Source organism: Notechis scutatus, chromosome 15 (genome assembly GCF_049901735.1).
Source record: "Notechis scutatus isolate UNSWTSFEM ecotype Mainland chromosome 15, rNotScu1.2, whole genome shotgun sequence".
In the NCBI taxonomy this organism is placed as follows: Eukaryota; Metazoa; Chordata; class Lepidosauria; order Squamata; family Elapidae; genus Notechis; species Notechis scutatus.
In genome coordinates this window covers 8796801-8822625 of record NC_142023.1, presented here as the reverse complement: position 1 = coordinate 8822625, position 25825 = coordinate 8796801, and positions in this window count along the sequence as shown.

Below are 25825 nucleotides of genomic sequence, written 5' to 3'. Positions count from 1 at the left end.
ATTTATTTCTGGAAGACTTGTATCACGTGGATGTTTTATGTTGTTAGAAACACTCCTGAGTTCTCTTCATCGTGAACTTGGCTAGTGATGTGCAGCTCAGGAAAAATTTGCCATTTTGCTTTTCTCAAGCTACAGAGAAGGCCTGCTGAGGGGTGTGTTTGTGTGTGCTTGTGTGTGTGTGTGTCTGTGTGTTTGAGAAGTATTGTTTGTATGCAAATTTAATAAGTCAATCAACAGAACTCCTAGGATACATCAACGGAGGGCTTTGTTAATTGGGTGACAGGCTGGAAAGCAACGCTGAACAAAAAGAGGAAAAGCCATATGATTTACCTCTCATACCCTTTTAATGTTTTCTTTGGTTTTATTTTTTTATTGTTTAGTCAAAGGATGGTTGGGTTTTACAGAAGGTTCCGTTTGACATTTCTTTCTATTTTTACACAGTGTTGACCATTGGTTTTTTGACCCATTTTATCCACCACATTTTCCTTGGCTACGTTGAAAGCCTCTTTCTCTCACGAATTATTTCTCTATTAAGTTTCACATTTCCTCTCTTAATTACGGTTAGCCATTTCGCTTCCTATTTGTGATGGAGAACTCTGGAAGAATGCCAGGCTAAAAGTTTAATTGGGGAAAGTGTGAAAACTCTACTAAAGTGATTTTTCTCTCCCTCTCTCAATCCCCCCATTCAGCTCACTTATGTTTTTTCTCCTAAAGGGGAAAAAAAAAACCTTCCCTTGAGCATGATCTCCAAAGTCTTAAAATCTGCAGTTCTGGATTCTATAAAAACATTATAAAACGAATAAGAGCATCAGAGTTGCACATTCTCTAACCTTCGGAAAAAGACCATTTAAAAATGCTGTTTGCAAGCCTATCATCTCCTATGTAATTTTCATGTTTGGAAGTGAGGTAGTTTGCCACAAATCATTTGTATCTTGGAGCTCAAAACGGCTGGGTTGCCCCAAGTAGTCAATGCACATTTCTTCTGCAGGTCTGTGCAGATGGCCTTGCCTGGCAATTAACCAGCAATGCTGGTTTGCTAGTACATGAATGCTTCAACTCATCCTACCCAAAGGTCCCATGTTTGGTTGGTCTTGCTCAACTCACTGCTGGCTAGTCACTATGCCTGCTTTAGGACATTTTCTGGACTTCTTCAGTTGACCTTACTTAGAGTTGGCTTGTCCAGACCCAAATGAAGGTTTCTCCCATGTGGAACAGTGATATGAAGGAAAAAAATCAGGTTTTCGTTTTTATGGATTTTGATTCAAGTAACAGAATAACAAGGTTGGAGGTCTTCTACTCCAACCTTCTGCTCAGGCAGGAAACCCCATAGCTGTCCAATTTCTTCTTAAAAACTTCCAGAGTTGGAGAATCTACAATTTCTGGAGACAAGTTGTTCCACTGATTAATTGTTCTCACTGTCAGAAAATTTCTCCTTAATTCCAGGTTGCTTCTTTCCTTGATTAGCTTCCGCCCGTTGCTTCTTGTCCTGCCTTCTGGTGCTTTGGAGAGTAGGTTGACTCCCTCTTCTTTTGGGGCAGCCCCTCAGGTATTGGAAGACTGCTCTCCTGTCACCTCAAGTCCTTCTCTTCATCAAACAAAGACCTAATCGTCTTCGTTGCTTTTCTCTTCGTTCCTCCTAGAGTCTCAACATCTTTTGATGGACATTGTGATTTAACTGACATGACTGAGCCTCCCCTGTAGACTTAGATCTTCTCTTGGCTGAGACCAGTGCTTCGATCCTTGTTAATCCTTCATCATCAGCTCAGCTTTCTCTATATGCCTCACATCTCAGTTGGTTAGCTTTACCCTGGATGTCCCAGAAAAGGCAACTGGACTTTCTTTGTTTGCTTTTTTTTTTTTTTTTTTTGCTTGAAGATGTTTCACTTCTCATTCAAGAAGCTTCTTCAATGGATGTTGACACAGTCACATCTAAGTCCTGAACCAAAATTTGACATTTGACCATAGTCTCCTACAAGATGCTTAATCTCACAATGCAATAAAGGCGAGGTATTGTGGGTAGGAAAAAGAGAAGGAATCCAACCCAATCTCAAGTTGTGTTTTCTAAAAAAAAATAAATTGAAAAAATATAATATAAATGGAAAGATTGAGTAAATTAATGGAGAAAAAACGCAGCACTCCATGTCACGGTGTGGCATAGCTATTAAGAAGCATAACCCCTGTTTAAAAAATTGTAATAAAATTACAATTTAATTTTATAAAGCTAATTTATTAGCGAATACCTCATTGCCCATGTTAATAGCTTGTGGTTAAATAATAATAATAATCAACTTGATTGTTGGGTGGTCATTAATCCCCCTTTCTTTTTTTTTTCTCTCTCTCTCTCTCTTCCTCTCTTTCTTCCACTTCCCCCACTATGATATTTGGCACATCATTTAACTGACCAATTCATGTGGTATTTGAAGAGGGGGAAACATAATTATCAAAGTCCTAAGCAGTGAGTTATTTTCCAATGAAAGGATAATTTTATCCCAATGATTTTTACATTTAATTAAATAAAGCTACATGTAATTTGAAATTAGAATGCAACAGTTATTCATTTCCTCTCGATCTGGGAGCAAAACTCTTCGGAGAGGATCTTTTAAACTGGTTCCCGTCATTCGTGGACACATTAATAATGTGGCACTGTTTAAATCACCATCCATTGCTTCAAAAGGCCCCCCTTTGTGGCTTGGCATCCCGACGAAGCCCCCCCCATTTCTCTGATCAAGATGGGCCTTTTCTGGAAACTAGTCTGGAGATACCTGGAATCCCCTTTGAGAGGAGAAACACTGCCACAAGAAAACCAATCACCTTGGTTGCTGGTGGTGGGTTAGTTCTTGGTTTTATTCTATGGGAAGTGCCAGATAATCCTTTCTGTAATCGTTTGGATTTCCCTGAATCCCAAAAGGTGATTAAAATGAGGAGATCCTGAGTGCTCTCTGAGCTTGCAGACCTTTCGTGATCCAAACCAGGTAATATCATCACTGCTAGAGTTGGAAGGGGACCTTGAAGGTCTTGTAGTCGAACCTCCTACTCAAGCAGGGGGATCCATTACTACGCTGGACAAATGGCTGTCCAATCTCATCTTAAAAACCTCCAATGATGGAGCACCCACGATAGAATGATGATGTTACCTAGTTGGGTCATGAAGCATCTGTGAGATGTTCTAGTCCATCCCCTTCTTCAAACAGGATAACCTATACCATTTCAGATAAGCGACTCTCCAGTCTCTCCTTCCTTGCCTTTCGAATGGAATTATTAGCGCAATCTTGTCCTCTTGCTATTCCCCTTCTCCTTCCCTGGCTGCCACAAAATCACTTTTGTGTGTGTGTGTGTGTGTGTGTGTGTCAGGGATGGCAAATTATGTATGTTAATTAGAAACGGGAATTTCAGCCCTTTCCTTCCTAGCCCGCATAGATCCCTTCACAATAATTAAAAAGGTGTCCCTTTCTTTCTTCCTTTTTTTTTTTCTTTTTCTTTTCTTTCCTACGGAGGACAAATGAGAAGGAAGATTCTGAATCTCGGGTGGCGATTTCTGGTTAGCGATAATTAGTCCTGATGGATTCTTATTTCTAAGTGCCATTTTTTTTTTATTTTTGCTTCCTTTCTGCCCATTATGCTGCAGTGAACTAACTGGGGGAAGATCCACGTTAGGAGCTACTGACAGGAGGAGCATTAGGGCAGTTTGATGGTAGCACAGCTGCTTGGCGGGTGGAGGAGGAGTCTGCAAAGGCTGTTTGAAGGCGAGGGAGGATCTCTCTAGAAGGTGGACACAATGAAAGGGGATGTTTGTGGCTTAGGGTTGAACAGTGGGGTCCTCGGGGGTCTCTGAGCTGGGTGGGGTTTTTTTTGCAGACGTTTTGTTATCCAACTAGGGAACATCATCAGTACTAGAAGGAGTGGGGTTTGCATGGAGGAGGAGGAGGAGGAGGAGGAGGAGGAGGAGGAGGAGGAGGAGGAGGAGGAGGAGGAGGAGGACTGTGGAGTCCTTGGTGCTCTCTGAGCTTGGTGGCTTTCTTGTAGATGTTTCATTACCCAACTAGGTAACATCACCAGTGGTAGAAGGAATGGGATTCGCAAGGAGGAAGAGGAGGAGGACCGTGGGGTCCTTGGTGCTCTCTGAACTTGGTAGTTTTCTTGCAGACATTTCATGACCCAATTAGGTAACCTCATCAGTGCTAAAAGGAGAGGATGCCCAAAAGCTTAGAAGTCTAAATCTCCTGTCCCGGTGACCGAGCCAGATTGGATCCTCGAATCAAATGATCTGGCAAACCGTTCTACCTTGCAGGATTGGAAGTCCAGACGGCTGACAGTTCCTGGATGGTCAGGTCTTTCCTTGTAGCACGGATATTTTGCCCGGCTCTGCACACGCAAGCATTTTCTTGCCTGCTTCTCCTTCTAAGGCCTTTTGTCTTTGATGGAGTAACCCATCAAGACATCCATTTTTATAAAAGATGAGTTGCTTAGTCTGTGACACGGTTCCGTTATCAATCCAAGTTTCTCCCACACCAACCTTTCAGTTGGGAGGTTGGTATTTGTTGTTGCTGTTGTTGTTGTTGTTGTGTGCGGATGGTTTTTCCTTTTTCTTGCGTTCTTTCAATCCCAGGAAAACTAAGATTCCTCCGATGCACTTATTTATTCCGTTAGGTGTGCATGTTTTCATGCGCCAGCCTCATAGTTCTTCCTGTTTGCTCTTTCAAAATGAGGTTCTCCTTTTTTTAGGCTGCTTTCGCTTGGCTGTCAAAAGAAGAGGAAAAATCCTTTCCATTTACCGGTTGCTGGGTTGCCTTTTTTCCCCCCTTCTCCCCCCCCTCCCTCCTTTTCTTTCTCGCTAGGGTAGTAAGAATCCTGGCAGAGGGTAATATGGTATTGTATATTTCTTCCCTAATGCTCTTTTGAACAAAATCATCTATTTCATCAACAGTATATCAACAGTGACCAAAGACCATTAAATAATGCATCTCACTCAGGAGCAATGGAGCAAGAGAAGGGCTCTGACCTGTTTTAAACCTTATTACTTTCTTGCATTACGTCCCTTGCTGCAATCTTTTTGTTTAAGTGATTTCAGACCCAGGCATCGCTTCCTGCTTTTTAAAAAATGGCAGGCGGGTTATTTTCGGAAGGGTCTCCGCGCTTCTCTTGGCGGCTTTTCTCACTCCAAGGCAGCCACCCCGACTGTATTAATCTCGGTTCCATTTCATTAAGAAATGTATCAAAATGTTAGGTGGGGAGGATGAGAAATAGAACACATCTCTTCATTTCTCCTTCTTCTTTTTCTTCTTCGGCAAAAGGAAATTGCTTGGGAAGAACTGAAGGGAGTGAGTTCTTTTTTTAAATAATAATAATAATAATAATAATAATAATAATAATAATAATAATAATAATAATAATAATAATAATAATAATAATAATAATAATAATAATAATAATAATAATACAGCTATGGCCCTTCTTCCATATCTCTCGATGGATGTATGGCATTCCAGTTCAATGCTAGATTTTGGACATTTAAAGGATTTGTGCATCTGTGTGTGTGTGTGTGTACATTGGCTGACTATTCAATTGTTGTAGCCTTCCTTAAAATTGGCCAAACCATTTGCAGGCAGAAGAACTAGGTTTTCCTGCGCTTCTCCAGGAGAAATTCTCCAATTTATTTTTGTGCTGGTTAGGAAAAGGAGGTTTGACGCCTCCTGAGCCAATCTTCCTAAATATAATTCTCAACCTGCTTGCGATCTGCTAATCCTGTTTTTGCAACAAATGCCCGATGCTCGTTTTCTTTGGTTCTTGTAAAAATAAGTCTGAGACTAATTATATCGATAGAAGGGAATATTTCTTCCACTGTGGGGTCTTTGGGGGTCTCTGAGCTTGGTGGGTTTCTCGCAGACATTTTATGATCCAACTAGGTAACATCATCCGTGGTAGAAGGAAGTGCCGTTTGTTCTCGTTTGTATGCAAGTAGTTTGGATAGAAGAGTATATTTGTAGCTCAGGGTTGAAGTGTGAAACCCTAAGTGCTCTCTGAGCTTGGGGGTTTCCTTGCAGATGTTTCATCACCCAACTGAGGAACTTCATCCGTGCTGGAAGGGAATGGAGTTTGTGGAGTGGAGGAGGAGGAGGAGGAGGAGGAGGAGGAGATGGAGGACTGTGGGGTCCTTGGTGCTCTCTGAAATTGGTGGTTTTCTCCCAGATGTTTTATTACCCAACTAGACACAAGAACAGTTTTTTCCTGAATGCCATCACTCTGCTAAACAAATAATTCCCTCAACACTGTCCAACTATTTGTAAAGTCTGCACTACTATTGCTATTAATCTTCTCATCTCTCCTTATCACCCATCCCCTCCCACTTGTGACTGTATGACTGTAACTTTGTCACTTGTATCCTTACGATTTATATTGACTGTTTCCTAGTAGGATTTGATTGCTTATTTGTACCCTATGACTATTATTAAGTGTTGCTCCTGATGATTCTTGACTCTTGACAAAGGTATCTTTTCCTTTATGTACACTGAGAGCATTTGCACTGAAGACAAATTCCTTGTGTGTCCAATCACACTTGGCCAATAAAAGAATTCTAATTCTAGGGAACATCATCAGTGCTAGTTACAGAGATCAAACTCCACTCTCTTTGTTGGCAACTAGCACTAAGTTGGAAGGAAAACAGAGTTGGAACGGGCCCCTTGGAGGTCTTCCAGTCCAATCCTCCGCTCAGGCAGGAAACCCTATACCACGCCAGACAACTGGCTCTTCAATCCTTTCTGAAAAACCTTCAGGGATGGAGCACCCACACCTTTGAGATGATGAGGAAAAAAACCCCGTGGGATTATAGGCTAGGCTGGAACGTTGATAGAACTTGGTGGAGGAATCCACTTCTATGGAGCCCGTTGTGGTGAAGGCCATCCATCAGCAGCTGTCTAACCACCCAGCATCCAATGGAAGAGGTGGGAGGGGAGGGGACTAGCTTCTTGAGTTTCTCCTAGCAACAGCCTGCTCCCTTCTCCCTTAACATTGAAAAATAAGTCTGGAAATCCAGCTAGCTTTCCAAGACTCGGCTCTCCCTCCCTCCCTCCCACCCCTCAGCTGCATGGCCTTCTCCCTTGTTCGTAGTGGATTGTGGGGAAAGGCTTACAAATGCCTCACGGTTGTAATGAGGTGAGAGACCGAGGAAAGAGCTGAAGAGAGGGGCCAGCTAATTTCCCCTTTGTGCAGCCTCCCTGCTGCTGAGGGGACCAATCCTTCTTCTTGATCAGCCTCCATAGCTCCTAGGCGCCACGCAGATGATTTTCAAAAAGGGGTGTTGTAGGAAAGGCAAGGGAGAGCTATGAGCTGCAGCATTGAGCTGGAACTGTTAAGCAAAGGTGGGACCTGATTTTTGGTAGAACATCCCTTTCTTCTTGAGTTGAGGGTTGAGAGAACATGGTTTTGGTAGAGATGTCTTCTTCTCAAAGGCTCAGAGAGCAGGATTTTGGTAGAACATCCTTCTTGTCAAGGGCTGGGAGAACATTATTTTGGTAGAGATGACTTCTTTTTAGGGACTGAGAGAACACAACTTTGGTAGGGATGTCTTCTTCTCAAAGACTGAAAGACCTCACAATGGAGGAGAAGGTCCAGGTGTTCAACTGGAAGACTACCCACCATGTTTCAGAAAGGAGCCACAAGACAATGAAATTCCTCTCCTCGATGTTGATATTCCCCTCAATTTAGCAGCTACCTTTTTATTTATTTTTTCCTCCATAAGATGTCTGGCATTTAATCAAGGGACATAGTTAACTCAACATCTGAGATGTTGAAGGCCTGGAAAAACTGACAATGAGTGAGCCAGGCAACATGAAATCAGTGGCAGAGGATTTCCCTTGAGGGTGAGGTGGAAGAACAACTTGGTATGTTTTCTTCTCCAAGTCTCCTTTTAATCCATAAAGAAATCAGAAGAGGCACAGAAGCGTATGGGCCTCCTTTAAAATGGGGGTTACTGGTTTTATTCAGGAGCTGGGACTCTCTCACACACATGGGAGACAAAGAGAGAGAGAGGAGAGAAAAGGGTAGAGAAAAAGAGAGAGACAATCACAGATATATGTGAGGCAATGGAGAGAGAAAGAAAGAGAGAGAGAGAGAAAGAGAGAGAGAGAAAGAGAGAGAGAATCACAGACATATGTGAGAGAGAGAGAGAGAGAGAGAGAGAGGAGGAGAGGAGAGAGAAAGAAAGAAAGGAGAGAAGAGAGAGAGAGAATCAAAGACACATGAGAGACAAAGAGAGAGAGAGGAGAGAAAAGGGTAGAGAAAAAGAGAGACAATCACAGACATATGTGAGACAATGGAGAGAAAAAGAAAGAAAGAAAGAAAGAGAGAGAATCGCAGACATATGGGAGAGAGAGAGAGAAAGAAAGGAGAGAAGAGAGAGAGAGAATCAAAGACACATGAGAGACAAAGAGAGACAGGAGAGAGAAAAGGAGAGAGAGAAAAGAGAGAGAATCACAGACATATTTGAGACAATGGAGAGAGAAAGAGAGAAAGAAAGAAAGCGAAAGGAGAGAGAGAGAGAGAGGAAAGAGAGAGATGGCTCCCTCCTTCCTGGCTCTGATGTATGGGAACTTTCTGAGTTGCCGTGGCTCCATGCTAAATTCATATGGAGTCCTCCAGGGTTTTGAAATCTCTCATTTGGCCAACAACGAGGTCTGAAAAGATTGCAGTTCATTTCGACCCGAAGTGGATGGAAGACTCATTTACTCGCTGCAGGCAACTCAATCAGGCCGCCCAGCCATGAGTGAGTGACTTGTTCAGATCGCTAGTCAATACATGTCTCCTGTGATAGAATATCAGCATCGGTTGCGCTGCGCATGTCTCCTGCGCATTCTCGCCTGCCTGCCTGCCTGCCTGATCAGGGTTATTAAAAACACCTAAGACTTGCTGAACTTAATCTCCTGTTTGCTGATTTCTTTTCTTTCTTGCAAGAGCAAAATCTCTCTTCTCTTCTCTTGCTTCTCTCTCTCTCTCCCTTCTATCTCTCCTCTCTCTCTCTGTGTGTGTGTGTGTGTGTCTCTGACTCTCTCTCTTTTCTCTTTCTTCTCTCTCGGACTCTCCCTCTCTTTTCTTTCTCTTTCTCTCTCCCACTCCCCATCTTTATTCTTCTTTGTTCTTTTATTCTTTCGTCTTCATTCACCCACCCACTGTTCTTGGCATTAAGTTTTTCTTTGTCAGATATCCCTTTTTTGTTCTCTCCCTCTGATGTGTTAAAAAACAACAACAACAACCCAAAGTCCAGTTGCCTTTTGAAAAAGTGATCAGGCTGACTGGGAATCTCCACAGTCCTTTAGATCTGCTGGGAAGCACAAGGGATCAACCCCAGAGGAACCCATGATCTGATCTGGCACTTCCTCTTCTTTATTCTCAGAGAAGCGGGGGAGGGGAAACTGTCCCTCCTCCACCCTGTTCAAGTAAAGCTTTCAAATTAATACACTTTCTGGAATTTTAAAGCCCTGACATCTCTTTAATTGCCTCATTCATTCTGCGAGTTGGTAGCGAACGTTCTTGATGAAGAAATTCCTCGGCAACGAACAGAAAAAAAAAAAAATAGTGTTGCGGGTGGCACTTCCAGGAATATTTCTGCTGCGTCGTATCATCTTTGCCTTAAAAGGTTTTATCTTAAGTGCTATGTTCTATAAGTACATGCCAACCAGGCTGGATGTTGTCATTCTTTCCCCTGTCATTCCATGTAAGAAATCACATCATGTTCAGAGAAGCGAGGCAGGCTGTGAAAAAGAGGGACAAATGTGGGTTTGTTGTTTATGAAGGGCACTTTGGATGACCCCAAACAAGCAATTTCTCTCCCCTAAAAGTCAGAGGTGAAGTTCACCTGCAGCTTGCTCCTCCTAACGCCCCCCCTCCCAAACTCCACATTTTACTACAAGAAGAAAGTTCTTTGTCGTGTAAGTTGGGTAAATCTGTCAAGACGAGGAGCAAGGGATGGAAGCGAACCAAGGAGAGAAACAACCGACAACTACGGGAGAAATTTCCTGACCGTGAAGACAATGAATCCGTGGAACAACTTGCCTTCAGAAGTTGTGGGAGCTCCATCAATGGAGGTTTTCAAGAGGAGACTGGGCAGCCATTGGTCCAGAAGGCTATAAGGTGGGCAGGGGGAATTAGACTAGAAGACCTCCAAGGTCCCTTCCAACTCTGTTATTCTGATACACTTTGTGACTTCATGAAACACCTTTGGTGTTCTCCAAAGCCTAGCATGCAAGTGAATTTTTCTGGAATGAAAGTGGACAGTCTTCCCTTCCCTTCCCCTTCCTCCAGATACTATTTCTTGACCTACTGGCCAGTGATTCTCTGTGGCCCACTGATCTGTATTATCCAATGACTTTCTGACAGCAAGGAAGGAAAGAGAGAGGCATATGAGAAGGAAGGAGGGAGGGAGTAAAAAAATAATAAACCCCAGTTATATTATTGAAGGAGAGTTACATTCAGTATTAACTGAGAGCTATTTTTATTATAATGTCGAGACGGGTATTTTAAAAAGAAGAAAACTCCCTGGTTTTATGGCAGGTCTTGCTAGAAAGAATCCTTTGGTGATTTGATAGCCTATTTGAGCAAGAGAAATGCTTTACAGGCATCTATAAAAACTGATGACCCCACTCACATTTGTATTTAATGAAATCAGAAAGAGCTTTGGTTATGTTTTCAATAACCTTCAACCGGTTTCACTCAGCAGCTGGAGTCAGCATAAGGCTGTAAAAACCTCCGCCAGCGGATGGGGCTTGTAAGAAGACACTGAAATGACTGGGAAAGTAGACTGGGGATACTGGGTAGAACACAGACATCTCTAATTGGGGGGAGGTAAAAGTTCAGACCGAGGGCATGTTTGCAATTTTGCCAAGAAATCCCCATAAACACGCTTTGCCATTTGCAGATGGTTGTATACATGTCTGCGCGTCGTTGTGTGATTAGATCACATCTGGAGCTGGTTCAAGGATCACCACATTAAAGCTGTCGTGAAATGTTTCATATCAGGATAAGAATAAGGTCCATAGAGCAGCATCATATTTATGGCATATTATGAAGTTTTCGCTAAATTTAGGGTTTGGTGGTTATTCCATCGACTTCTTCATCTCAAGCCCTCCGATTTTGGGAGAATGGCCTTCAACACACCCCTAAAACGATCCCCTTCCCTTAGGTTTTCAGACTGGTTTGAGGCATTTGATGGTGTTGTGGCCAGCCAGTGGCCAGTGGAGCAGGCAGCAAATTCGGACAGTCCTGGAGTCTGGGGAAGGCTCTGATGAGGGCTCTGCATTCATATCCCTAAGTTAATAAACTTCTGGACTTATCTTATCTCTTGACAGACTCCTCCTTGGATACATCCTAATTCAAAGCCTCTTCATCCACTCCAAAATTTTGGACCAGAGCACCATTCAGAATAACAGAATTGGAAGGGTCCTTGGAGGTCTTCTAGTCCAACCCACCCTGATCAGCCAGGAGACCGCCCTATACCATTTCTGACAAATGACTGTCCAATCTCTTCTTCAAAACCATTCATCTGTTGCTTCTGGCCAATATAGAAAGGAACTGTCAGAATCTGTTCCCCAACATCCAGCATGACCTTCCTCTTTCCATAAAGGAATCCGCCTCCCCCCCAATCTCAAGATATGGACTTCAACTCCCAACATCATCCAGTCAGCATGACGATCCCCGAGAATCCTGGACATTGGAGTTTACAGACTTGGCCGTGATCAAACTCAGGAAACCATCAGGCAGGTGAGGAACTCTGAAGTTGGCTTCAGGTGGTAGGACGTACATACACAGTGTTGTGACCTGCCAGCAGAGTTGGCAGCTGATTCGGACAGTGAGGAGGTTGGGGAGGAACATGGGCCAGTCCTGGAGTCTGGAGAAGGCTCTGACGAGGGCTCTGCATCGGAGGCAGAGACGGGGACGGGGCTGTCCGACAGTTATCGGCTGCCTTCGGAGTCGGAGATCAGTGGGGAAGAAGAGCAGCTGGAGCCTGTTCCCAATGTGTGCATGTGCAGAGCTGCCAGGAGAAGGGAACAGCTAAGGAACAAGGCTCGACTCGGGAGTAAAGGCACAGGTGGACAGTGAATGGCCCCTCCCAGAGGGAATAAAGAGGAACAAAAGGGGAGTGGGGTTTTCAGGAGACAATTAGTTCAATTCATGAGGGTGAAGATCTGTTCCTGACTTCTTGCCAAGTAATTGCTGCTACAGCATGGCGTTTGGAAGCTATCAGCCTGGCAGCTCCCCAAGCCTGGTAAAGATCTGTAGTTGTGAAATCTCTTGAAAGACTTTTGGGCGGGACTTTGCTGGAGAGGAGTTCCCTGTAAACTAAATAAAAGGGGTTTTATCGGGAAGAGGAGTTGGCTTCGTGATCTTGGGGAAGCCTAGGACAGAACGGACAGTCACACAGAGAGAGACGTGCACTTGGATGCAAGTGTGATGGGAATGCAGATGTAGAGACGGGGCGGGTCCATTTGTCACCGCCTGCCCGACAGATGTTATAGGGACACGGAAATCTGGTCGGGTTTTCGAGGACTCCTGCAAACCAATCATTTGCATTCCAGACTCGACACTGAATCGACTCCTTCGCAGCTGCCCTTGTGAATAACCCGGAAAGCCGGATTGTAACTTCCTTGCGGGAAAATGATTCAGAGTAATGTTTCACCACAGCTCGGATTTAATAGGCGTGGGGGTCTTCGTTTTACTAAAGGGTCGCCCTCTTAATGTTCTCATCCTGTGTTTTTAAACCACATTTATGCTTGAATAGATTGGGGGAGAAAAGAACGCCTGCTCCTTGGCTGCCAGTTGGAATGACAACACAAGTCAAAATCCATCAGCCACCAGAATATTCTGGTGGTTTAAGCATCAATCTTTCTCAACATCCCGCCTTTGCTATGCTGGGGGAGGGAGGATAACTTAGAGGGGAGTGTGGAAGTTGGAGGGAAGAGATTCTTGAAACTCGTATTGTTGCATTCTTTTTTTAAAGACTTTTGGGGAATATCCCATGTGAATCATTGGGGGAAAAAATATATCAAGGGGAAGGCAGTCCGGCTATCAGAAAGAGACAGGATGTTTTAAGCCTGTGAAACATGTTTGAGCAAAAGCTAAAGGTTGGCATTTTTTTTTTTTTAAATAAAATTTATACGGCCACCCACTCTATTCTCGGTGACTCTGGGAGTTCTAGTCCTGATGTAGCCTTGAAAGTCAGCTGGAGAACTTTGGGCCAATCCCAAGGAGATGGTGAATTCTAGTCCCGTCTTAGACATGAAAACCAGTTGAGTGTCTTTGGCCAATCCCAAAGAGATGGTGAGTTCTAGTCCCATCTTAGACATGAAAACCAGTTGAGTGACTTTGGCCAATCCCAAAGAGATGGTGAGTTCTAGTCCCATCTTAGACATGAAAACCAGTTGAGTGACTTTGGATCAATCACCAGGAGACAGTCAGTTGTAGTCCCACCTTAGTGATGAAAGCTAGCTGGGTGACTTTGAGCTAATCACAAGATGTTGAGTTCTAGTCCCATTTTAGGCATGAAAGCAAGGTGGGTGACATTGGGCGATCCCCTCCCTCTCTCCCAGATCCCTTATTGTGGGGAAAACAAGAGGAGGAAGGTGTGTTGGATATATCCACTGCCTTGAGTTACTGTATTTATAAAAGGAAAAAAATAAATAAAGTGGGAAACAAATAAATGGACTTTCATGCGTAATATCAAAATATCCCGGCATGTCAACATTTAGCATATCAAGGAGCAAGCTCTGACGTTCTGGAGGATATGGAATTTTGTCGGGATGGAGGACTCTCTTATGAGCATCAATCTGCCACAGTAGAGTCCAGATGTAACTTTATTATCTCTCTATGTGATGCGTGCGACAGCAACGTCTGGGCTGCGGTGAGTCGCGTCTGTTTATTCACTTAGACTCTGATACGGTCCAGTCCCATAAAAGGGTTAAAGTCTCTCCTTAATTTGGTGCTTGGCATATTCGTGTGTCTGCAACCACACAAAGGAGTCTGCTCCTTTGTTTTACTCCCTCGTTTTACTCCAGCAGGTTGAGTAAGGAAGCTAGAAATGCCATCTGTTGGAGGGTGGCCGAGATGCAACCTGGGGTTGAAAAAGAGGGACTATTCTGACCTCTGAGTGGTGGTGATGATGATGATGATGATGATAGCAATAGCACTTATATACCACTTCACAGTGCTTTACAGCCCTCTCCAAGAAGTTTTCAGAGTCAGCCTTTTGCCCCCAACAATCTGGGTCCTCCTTTTACCAACCTTGGAAGGATGGAAGGCGGAGTCAACCTTGAGCTGAGTCAGAATTGAACTGCTAGCAGTAGTTTGCCTGCAGTGCTGCATTCTAATCACTGCACCACCAGGCACTTCCTTCTTTCCTTCCTCCCTCTGCAAGCAATACTGCTTCACGGTGCTTTTACAGCCTTCTCTAAGAAGTTTTCAGAGTCGGCATATTGCTCCCAACAATCTAGGTCCTCATTTTACTGACCTCAGAAAGGTGGAAGGCTGGATCCACTTTGAGCTGGTGAGAATCGAACTGCTGGCAGTTGGTAGTGTCAGCCTGCAATACTGGATTCTGATCACCGTGTGCCACTATGGCTCATGAAGATGATGAAGATGAAAATGAAGATGACGTGTCCAACTCTTGGTGATACTACTGATGATCTGAAGAGATTGGACAACCATTTGTGTGAAATGGTACAGGGTCTCCTGCTGAAACAGGGGGTTGGACTAGAAGACCTCCAAGGTCCCTTCCAACTCCATTATTCTGTGTTTTAAAGGTTGGGGATCAAATGAAATCCATAACATGAGAATGCAGCATTCAGAAGAAGTTGCTGGGTTACTTTAGTTCCACAGTTCCACGCAAGCCGGAAAAGGTTTGGCGAGTATCGGTCAAGAGGTTAATGGGAAAAGATATGAAATATAATGCCAGTTAATAAAATTGCCAACTGTAAATTGCTTTGAGATGGTAAATTGCAATCTGAACAGTTTTTCGTTTGGGAAAAAAATTGGACCCGTTATGGATTATTGGACTATATCTAGATGTAGTGAAATGATGCTTATGGCTTCTTTGGGAGAAAATACTGGACCGTATATATAGATTTTTGACCATTTTTATGGAGTTTTCCTCTTGATCTACTCCCAAAAGCTGACCCAGTTCTTATTTCAGCATGTCGTAAAGCTATCTCTCCCACTGAGTTGTTTAAAATAGGGCTCATTTTCTCTTCTTCTTAGGGATAAGAGGGGTGAAGCTTTTAATTCGGGGATGTGGTTCGGGGATGATTAGTATCACCGAATCTTCAAGTTGAATCCGATGGGTTGAAAATTAATTCCTTGGTTCAGAAGGAGTACTCTGTGTAAAAGCCTTGTTGTTCCTCATGCATTGGAAAGCTAAGTTGAAAGGTGGAACCGAATCAATTTGATTTGCCAAACTGTTTCCGATGGTTGCACCCAATTGTTGGAGAGCAACCATCCCAGTCAGGAGGAGGAGTCAAAACAAGGAATTAGCCTGCAATCGTCAGGTAAACACAAGAGGGCAAAGTCTGACCCTTCTTGAGTGCCGTTGGACTTTATCTAGTCTTTTCCCAGGGGCAAACTGCCAGCTGGAGAAGATTCCTGCAAAATAGGCATAGAGCAATGAAGTAGATGATTTCAGCTCTACACTTGTGGGTCCAGTTGTTTGCACCTGACACCACCGATGGTCTGAATTGCTCAGCCCTGCTTGGATCCATTTGGAGATCCACCACAACCTTTTCCCTTTGAGATTTTATTTCATTTCACTGTTGGGTGGCAAACCAATTCTAGAACTCAGTCGACACCCCAAGACGTCAGATGTCTTCGAATACAGATTTTGTGTGAGTTGATTTGTCAGCTCTCTCTGACGCCGTGCAGCGGTTCCCTTTTAAGCTCTGATCTCTGGTTGTGTATTAAAAAAAAAACTGTTCACAGGGGCCTGTGTCTCTGTGCACCTCTGACTTGTTGTTTGCCTTTTTTTTTTGTTGTTGTTGTTGTCATGTACGGTCACCACACGGTGCTTGGCTTCTCCAGAACAATGCTCTGTGTTTACGGCTGGCACACCTGTAATTTGTAATTTGCCTTGTTTTGTTTGCGAATAGAAGCAGTGGCCTTTCACTCCCACGCCAGCGTTGTGGTTTGGTTTTTAATGCCTAGGTGTCGGGGGAGGGGCGCGGGGGCACGGCTGTGTTAATGTGCAAACAGCTCATTTACAGCTCCTGCATGTTTTATGACATCAAAAGAGCATGGAGAGAAGGCTTGGGATAATGTTAATTAGGGGGCTCAGAAATAAACGCTTTTACTCCCTCATTAATTGTTATCACTTTGTCGGGCTCATTAGGAAGCGATCTGGTACAAAAGGCTACCGAGGGTTGGTGAGGAAAAAAAATTGAACCAGGGTGGAGGGTCCATGGCATCACCAGACTGGGAATCTGCCCATGATGTGCTTTGTAGTACCCCGAGGTGCTTTTTCCAAGAAGGCAGCTGGACTTCCTTTGTTTTTCCTTGAAGAGGTTTCACGTCTCATCCAAGAAGCTTCTTCCGTTCTGAGTGAATGGCGGAGGATGGGAGGATTGACATTCCTTGCAGTCCTCTGGTCGTTAGTACTCTTTCTGAGAGTCGTTGAGGCCACTTGGAGGTTTATCTGCACCCTGAATAGTGCAAATGTGGGACCTTCTTGGAACTGATGAGAGGACAGTGTTGAAAATGGTTGATGATGCTAGTTTTGGCCAGAGGCATGTTAAGTTGGAACTTAATCTTCTAAGAAACACTACTCCAAAACCATGGGTGAGATGTTGAGTTACGGAAAACTGGTTCCGTGTGTCAGTTTTTCATCATACAGGGAGTCAACAGTTCATTTGATAATTGTTTTCCATTACAAAGGCACTGAAAACAGTGACTTATGTGATTCATTTAATGACGGTGAGAAAGGTCGTAAAATGAGGCCAAACTCACTGAACAGCTGTTTTGCTTAGTCATTGTGGCCGCACGTTGAGAAGTACCTGGAGCAATGGTTAGGCTATTGTAAGCTGCCGAGACTCACTTGATAATGAGATGGGCAGCATATAAATTTAATAAATAAATAAAAATAGCAAAATTATTGGAGAAGGAGGTTGGGTTTCAGGAAAGATGGCCCAGTTTAAATCTCTGGAATAAATCTGGGGCTGTCCTTGCTTTATCATCCGGTGTGGTTAAACGGCAACTTCCGCAACTGAAGTTTAGTTTTGTGGAGTGCTTTTTTTGTCTCGGCGTGCGTAATTTTTCTTTTCTTTAAAAAGTAATCATAAGAAGAAAGCTAACCCCACCATCCCAGCAACACAGATAGTTTGGAAGAGAAAACTCTGTTCTGTGAGCCCTTTCAAATGAGATCAAAGAGGTATATGCTAATCAGGCATGATTGGGATTTTTTTTTAAAAAAAGGGAGGGTTCTTTTGTGTGTGTGTGTGTGTGTGTGTGAACTTGCGGGTGGGCGCGCGCATTCAAAAAGATATTCGCACAAAGAGAATAACAAATGAACAACAAGGAGAGAGAAGAACTTCAAAACAACTGCAGGAGGGGAGACTGAAAGAAGGAAAGCAGGACTCAAATGGCTTTCATGTTTTTGAAAAAAAGAGCAACAATTGACACTGTTGTTTAAAAACACTCTTTTGTGTTGGACTGTTCTCTTTGATGGGGTTCTCGAGAGTCTTCTGAGCCCATCAAACATGGTGAAAGTGGTTTCTTCTTTTTTTACTCCTCCTCCTCCTCCTCCTCCTCCTCCTCCTCCCCTGTGGGAAAAGCGTACATTTTTGCGTGATCCCCTCAACAGATAGTCTTTGACTTACAACAGTTCATTCAGCAACCGTTCCCAAAAAAAGTGACTTATGACTGTGCATAGCGTAACACTTACGACTACCCAGTTAAGAACCGTAGCAAGAGTAGTTGTAAAATCGGGTGAAACTAACTGAAGAACTGTCTCGCTTCGCAACAAAAACATTGGGCTCAATTGTGGTCATAGGCTGAGGTCTACCTGTACTCTGGGCCACCAGAGCATAGGAGAAGCTCCTTCCGCATCGATTTCCTGACATTTCCTTTCCCTCCAGGTGCTTCGGACTTCCTTTTGAAATGAGATCCTCCACTTTCAAGGACCATGATGATCTCCAGAGAGAAGCCGAAGAGCCACAGGTAAGGGGATAAGTTGGATAAGAGGCAGCTGGCCTAGATAGTGGTCAGATAAGAGGCAGCTGAGCCCACAAAAGAAATAAAGATGTGGCAAACATCTCAGGAGGCACTCTCCCTAGTTTCCTGGACTATAAAGGAAGGGTGGACTGATACCGGTTCGCACCGGTTTGGGTGAACCGGTTGTTAATTTTACCTCTGGTTCGCCAAACCAGTAGTTGCAATGACTGGCTGGCCCCGCCTCTCCCAGGTAAGGATCCCCTCAACTGTTCTGGATCCCATGTAAGTGGAGGGCCTCCACTGAGGCTCATGGAGGGTGAAAAATGGGCATCCCGGAACTTCCAGAAGGCCGGAAACGGTCCCATTTCTGGCTTCCAGAGAGCCTCCAGAGCCCGGGGAGACCATTTTAGTCCTTCTAGAGATTTGAGGGAAGACTTGGAGGGCAAAATGCTGCCCGCCGTGATGCAGGAGGCAGAGAACCGGTTGCTAAATTTTTTGAAGCCCACCCCTGCTCTAAAGGTGAGGGGGAAGCGATGGACTTGATACTTCCCGTGTGGTTCTTGCCTGGACTACCTTGCAAGATTGATATGTTTCCCACCCTTCCGTTCAGTCCCAAGGGAGATTCCCCCCCCTCCAAAAAAGGTGGGCAACCAAGGAGGTTTTAGTAAGATGGATCAGAAAATGGTATGTCTAAGAGTCAACCTCTTTGTGAACTCCAACCACCACGGGCACCGTCAGATAACCCTCCCGGGAGAAATTTAAAAGAAATTCTCACGCCTTCGGAGCACGAGGTAGAAAAACAGAAGTTAGAAAAGAAAAGGAAAAAGAAAAAAGAAATATATCCAAAAACTGACTCATTGCAGCTTCTGTTCCAGTGCTGGCCCTTGTGGAAAGGAAGGTGTGAAGAAACATCGATTCAATGCAGGAGAAAGCAACCACTGCAGGTAGCTAAAATGTAGTCTTAACACCAACCCAGAGGATGCCTGTGGGAATTTGCATATTTGCATATTAGATGTGTGGTCACCCAGGTGGAGGCGACCCTATTAGAAGTCCTTGTGCCCGTTAGGACCTCATCAATCTCTCTGCTCTAAGTCAATTATAATTCTCTTCTCTTGTGCTTTAGGGGTAGATAAGAGAGGCAAACAGACTGGTTAAATAGTAGAATTCTTGGCACTTAATTCTCCACGGATGGTGGGGGGAAAAAAGTTTGCAAAAGCAGTACAGACATTTGTGGCTATGTAAAAGCCAGAGAGCCAAAGGTGTGACACAGCATGAAGCCAAGGGTGAAGCTCAGATATGATGCTTTAAAAGGCTTTTAAGAAGTTTAGCTCCTTAAAAATGCAACGCACCTCTTTGTCTTTGAGGAGCAGTGAATTTGATCGTTATGTTGCTTCCCTCCTCTTTTCAACTTCTTTCTTTCTTTCTTTCTTTCTTTCTTTCTTTCTTTCTTTCTTTCTTTCTTTCTTTCTTTCTTTCTTTCTTTTCTTTTCTTTCCCATTGTGAGAACATTTGGGGCACAGTTTGACGTTAAGTAGGTAGGCAGGCAGATGGATGGATGGATCGATGGAAGGTAGATAGATGAAAGATAAATGGTAGATAGATTGGATATAGATAGATGATAGATGATAGATAGATAGATGATAGATGATAGATAGATGGATGGATGGATGGATGGATTGAAGTTAGATGATAGATAGATGGATAAATAGATAAATAAATAGATAGATTGAAGTTAGATGATAGATAGATAGATAGATCAAAGATAGACAGATGAAAGTTAAATGATAGATAGATAGATAGATAGATAGATAGATAGATAGATAGATAGATAGATAGATAGATAGAGGTTTTCAGCCTGTGGTCCATGGACCCCTGATTTTTTTTATAGATACCAACAAGCTGTTCTTTTGTTTTTGCCCATCCATTAATTTAATATTTAATGTTTTATTCAATGTTTGGTTGACAAAATATCCCATAGATGTCAAAATATTCCAAGCACGGGGCTGTTGATAAGGACCCCATGATCATTTCCCAGTGTGTTAAGCTACAGACAATCCAAGATTAAGACTAACCAGGATTAATATGTTGGGTGAATAAACACATTCTGCTGTTGCACAATATATTGGGAATGGTTTTTCATTGTCTCTTCATCCTTCCCTTCCTTTCCTCATTCTCTCATCCCTTCTCTTCTCTTCTTTATCCCTTCCCTACCCTTCCCTTCTTCATTCTTTCCTTGCTTCCCTTCTTTATCCCTCTCCTCCCCTCCCCATCCTTTCCTTCCTCATTCTCTCCTCCCTTCCCTTCTTTATTCCTTCCCTCCTCTTCCCCGCTGTATTCTTTCATTCCAAAATGCTTGCTGCTAAATTAAAAAAAATAAAACACGCTTAAAAGCGGCGGTTTTAAGTGCCTCACTCACTTTGCATGGAAGCCAATACATCCGGAAAACAAATCTTTTTTGGGGGGAGGTTTTTAACTTTTAAGCCTTGCCAACTGCTACAAGCAGAAAAGGAAGGGATTTTGCGCACAGCACCCCACCCCCACGCACACCCACACAGGCAACACAACAGAGACACACACACAAATAGAGATTCATGGAGAGAGAGAGAGGGAGGGAGAGAAAGAAAGAAGAAAGAGAGAGCGAGCTGCAAAGAGATCCTTACGAGAAGGGAGATATTTCCCACCTGTCTTTCTTTTATTACCTGTCCTTACTCATCTATACCATGCTAAAGTCGTCTTCCAAGGATCGGCCATCGGACAAATTGTACCTCTGTATGTCTTAGCAATTTCCTCTCTTGGCATCCCTCTCTCTCCCCCAACCCAACTCCCTCCTTTTCCTCCTGCAGGAAAGGAGCAGCTCTGGCAAAATTTGCAGCAGGCCTTGATAAATATTTTATGCAAATTAAAATTGGATTCTTTGCTTAGTTTAAGCAATTTCCCTAGAAGGAATATGTCGGGGGGGTGGGGTGGGGGGAGAGAGAGAGAGAGATTACAACATTTGCCTGTTTGTTTATAATTTAATTTTTTTTAATGTTGCGGCTGGCAGGAGGGGGGGGGGAATGCCAACACCTGTGTGTGTTTATAGTGTCCCAGCTCCTGCACAGCTGCTCCTTTTCAAAACACCTCGCCGGCGTAATAATTTCATAAAATTTCACGATTTGCCATCTGCTAGATCAGGGCTACGAGCAGAAGCAATAAGCATTTTCGTGGCTCTGATCCCAGGAAGGTACAATAACTGTATATTTTAACTTAATGGCTTTTTGGGAGGGGGAACATGGAGATTTGCACCAGGCGATGGTGTGGAAGGGGGGGGGGAACGGAAGAGTAGGGAGGGTGCTGGGCTTGGCAACCCAACTGGGGTTTTGGTAAAGGTTGCCCATGCCTCCCCCCCAAAAAAAAGAGAAAGAGAGAAAAAAATGTAGACCTCTCTTTCGAAGACTAGGTAGGAGGTGCGGGCAGATTATTTCCCTCTTAGCGTTTGATGCCTGTGCATTTGGGCAATTAAAATGATTACTACAACAATTAAAGCAAGTAATTAGAAACTAATTACACCAGCATTTTTTGTGATTACAGGAGCAGATGAAAATAGTGTTCAAAATTAAATTCATTGCATATTCATGGGAATGAAATTAAATACTGCTGGGTGGATGAGATAATAGGAAAGGCGAGCGGGAGAAAACGGCGTTCTCGGGAATTGGCAACCAGGCCTCTCTCCTAATGCTTCAGACATTTGGTTAAATCAGTGATAATCTTTTAATGGCTTTAAAAAGAGCTAATATTTGGAAAGGAGTCAAAAAATGCTGAGGGTTTGTGTTTGTTTTTTTTTTTTTTATCCCTTTTCTTTTCTTTTTTTCCCTTCTTCTCTCCTTCCCATGCCGGCACGATAATACAAGCCAGCTGCACTACAATGGGCAACGTTTAATCATTATCCATTCAGATGGATGCTCCAAAGCAAGTGGTTTTTATGTCCTTTCTGTTGCTTCGTGCATGATAAATTAAATTATAGAATTTTCTAAAGCTCTTTTCTTTCTCCTTCGCCCCCTCTCCACACACACACACACACACACACACACACACACACACACACACGGATGATATATTCACATCTATGTGTCGTTTTTTGGTCTTCTCTTGCTATTGACGCGCTACAAGCTCTCTCTCTCTCTCTCTCTCTCTCTCTCTCTCTCTCTCTCTCTCTCTCTCTCTCTCTCTCTCTCCTTTTGCCTGTTTAATGAGATTCTTTAGATTAAATAGATTTTCTGTTTAACTCGGTGCTGGTGAGCTCGCGTGTCAGGAATTGAATGGTTATTAACATTTAAATATTTCACCGAACAAAAAAGAGAGAGAGGGAGAGAGAGAGAGAGACGGAGAGAACACTGGAGCTGGAATATGAATTTTTCATTCTTTGCAGGGAGCTCAATGGATTTTCTTCAGCCCCCCTCCCTGTTTTCCCGCTCTTCTGCTAGACCTAATGAAACTAAAGTAATTAGAAAGATACAAGAAGAGCATTTTCACAAGAGTGCAATTAAATTGAGCGAGGAGTCGTTATTTATATAGGTTGGTCAATCCACAGCCCTGTTATTTTCTCAGCCTGCTTGAGTCATAGATTATTACAAGAGATTAATAATGTAAATTTTCACTGACTCGGCTGCACTTGGCCTTCAGAAATTGATGGGCTCACAATCCATCACCTCTTCCCATCCCGTCCTGTCTCTTTTCATTCCTCATCATTCGCTGCTCTCCTGCCATTCTTCTCCTTCCTCCTTCTCTCTCTCTCTCTCTGTCTCTCTGTTTCTGTCTCTCTCTCTGTCTCTGTCTCTCTCTCTGACTCTCTCTCTTTCTCTGGTCTCTCTCCTCTCTCCATCTCTCTCTGTCTCTCCCCTTTCCACCCACCCCCAATGTTCTCTCTTCTCCTTGTCCATGTCAGTGAGCGATTCCAGTTGGGGGGAGCATTCAATATGATGACAGTGGTAGATAGATGCACCATCTTCACATCTCGCCGAAGAATCTATCAGCGCCTCCCTTTTTTCTTGGACTTTCTCGTCACCGACAGAACTATCTGTCCCACATGACTACAGGGTAATCCTTCTGTCTCCAAACCTAGGGTAATATGCATCATTTATTAATGCTTTAAATAAAGTCTGGGCCCAGATCTACTATTGGACAGAGGGAATAGTACTTCCAAGTGATGTCAGATGCAAGCAACCAGAGCTACTTGTGAATAAGAAAGGCAGTAACTTTATTGCCTAACACTTATGTTACAAGAATCTTCCAAGAGTGCTTACTTTCTCCTGGGAGTGACCAGAAAGACTTCATGGAGGAGGAGGTCATGCTGATGTTGCTTGAAAGGACTCCAAGCTAGGCCCTTGCTTCACCCATCCTTCCAGCCTGCTAGTTGTTTCCTAACAATTGGCCGACTTTAGAGGCATTTACTGCATAGCCATTCTCCAGAGTGTTGGATTGCTGCTAAACTAGTTTATCTAAACTCAGTTCATTACTACTCTTGACTTCTGCTGTGTTGTAAAAGACCTCTGGTTGAATAATAAGGGAGAGAGGACACCTGTCCAAGTTTCTGCTTTAGAAGTTACCTGCTGCTCAATAGATTCAATCTGCATCTCATGGCCTGCTCTACCTTGTCTGGGTGTGATGAGAATGAAATGAGATGGGGGCATATGACAAATCTACACTGATATTTTCTAATCAAGGGTGCTCACTTACCATAGTGAGTTGGCCGTGGTGAGTTGGCCATGACAAGTTGGCCTTGGCGAGTTGGCCATGGTGAGTTGGCCATGCCAAGTTGGCCTAGGCAAGTTGGCCACGGAGCATTACCATAGAGTCTATAGACTCTTTGAAGGATGCCTATTAAGTTGGTGAGCAGGAGCTGTCTGTGGTGCTGAAACCACTGGTGTGGAAGGCCAGGTGAAGTTCTTATTAAATATATTTTGGGTTCAGTTGTGGTCGTAAGTCATGGACTACCTGTAATTGGTAGTAAGATCTGGAAGGAAGAGGTGTGGGGAAAACGAAAAGACCGAGTCAAAACAAATGAGCCTGTTTTTGAGCCAAGAGGGTCTGCTTTCAAAACAATTAGCACAAACATCTGCCTAAGCACCCATGCTGTTTTCGTATAATTAAAACAAGGCTTCCGAATCCCACCGGAGACCCTTTAGAAGCTACTCATTTTCTGCATTATTTACAACAAGGAAGCAACATGGAAAAGGAGAGGCAGCTCACTCTCCTCCTCCACTCCACCCCCCCCCACCCCGGGGGCCTTGAAGGACAATTTTGGTAAACGTTTCACCTGCTTCTCTTTTGGGATCCATTTATGAGACAATTTCCCAGGAGAGAAGGACGAAGTCGGTCAGTCGCTGGTCTTGCAATTCCTCCCTCCCGCGATTCCTTCCGGCTCCTTCTCGCGAATCAGGGCCCATGAAAGACCAGGTGTCATGCCCCTGTCGGAATCTGATTCGGAGAGGGAGGCTGAGTAGCTGACAGGGAGTGTGACTCTGTTGGCTGTAACGAAACTGGGGAAGGGCAAAGGACTGTGGTCGTAAGGTGAGGATTACCTGTACCCTCCCAATTGAGAGCCGCCATCTTACCCCAGTGCAATCCACTTTCTATCCTCATTTCAACTTCAGCCCCTAACACACTTTTGTTTCCAATATTGTTGTATGTCAGACAGGGTGATGTAACAGCTGTTCCATTCTCTGCTCTCTGTGTGTGTTTGTGTGTGTGTGTGTGTCTCTTTTCTGCCTCCCATCGAGTCCCAGCTGATCGGCTGGGTCTCCTTTGGTTGCCCTGCACAGGAGAACAGAACTGGAAAGCAGGTTAGTGGGGTGGGGTGGGGAGGGAATGGGGATTTTTGCAGTATTCCCCTGCCACATCCACCAAACCGTGCCCACAGAACCGGTAGTAAACATTTTTGAATCCCACCCCTGATATAATAGCTTAATATATTTTCGTAAAACAATGACAATGCTTAAGTACGTGCAAAAAATTAAAACAAAAACCTAACAAAGAAGAATAGGGAAAGTTTTAAAAAGGAAAAGGAAAAGGGAAAAAATATATAATAAAAAAGCTATATAAAGAAATGAATATTGCTCCGTTGTATTAACGGGCTTCCTCCTTTAATTGTAATCTTTAGTTCTCTCTGGTTCCTTCTAATCAACCTTCAAAGTTTCTTTTATATGGTTTCTCCCCCACTAATCAACAGCACTTTCCCATGGGAAGATTTCTTACACACACACACACACACACACACACACACACACACACACACACACAATTTTAAGCAAGCCACAGGAAATATTATTTCAAGTCCATCTTGCCCTTTTATCTGTTTTATTTTATCCATTTGTTGTCTGGGTTGCAATTCTTCTTCCTGATCCTCAAGGTTATTTTTCTTCCCATGGTGGATAGATGGATAGGTCAGTAGGTGGCTAGCTACACATGGTAGACAGACAGATAGACAGACAGACAGACCTTCAAGATAGGCCAGACTAAAATGCCAGAGTTCTGAGGGCTCATGAAGCTTTATTATAAGTGACAGTAGCAGAATCTTGCCAATCCGTACTTCCCTCTTCCATCCATCTTGGCCAAAACTAAGGATGATCTTGTCCAAGATCATCATCACCACATTTTAATAACCCAATAATCC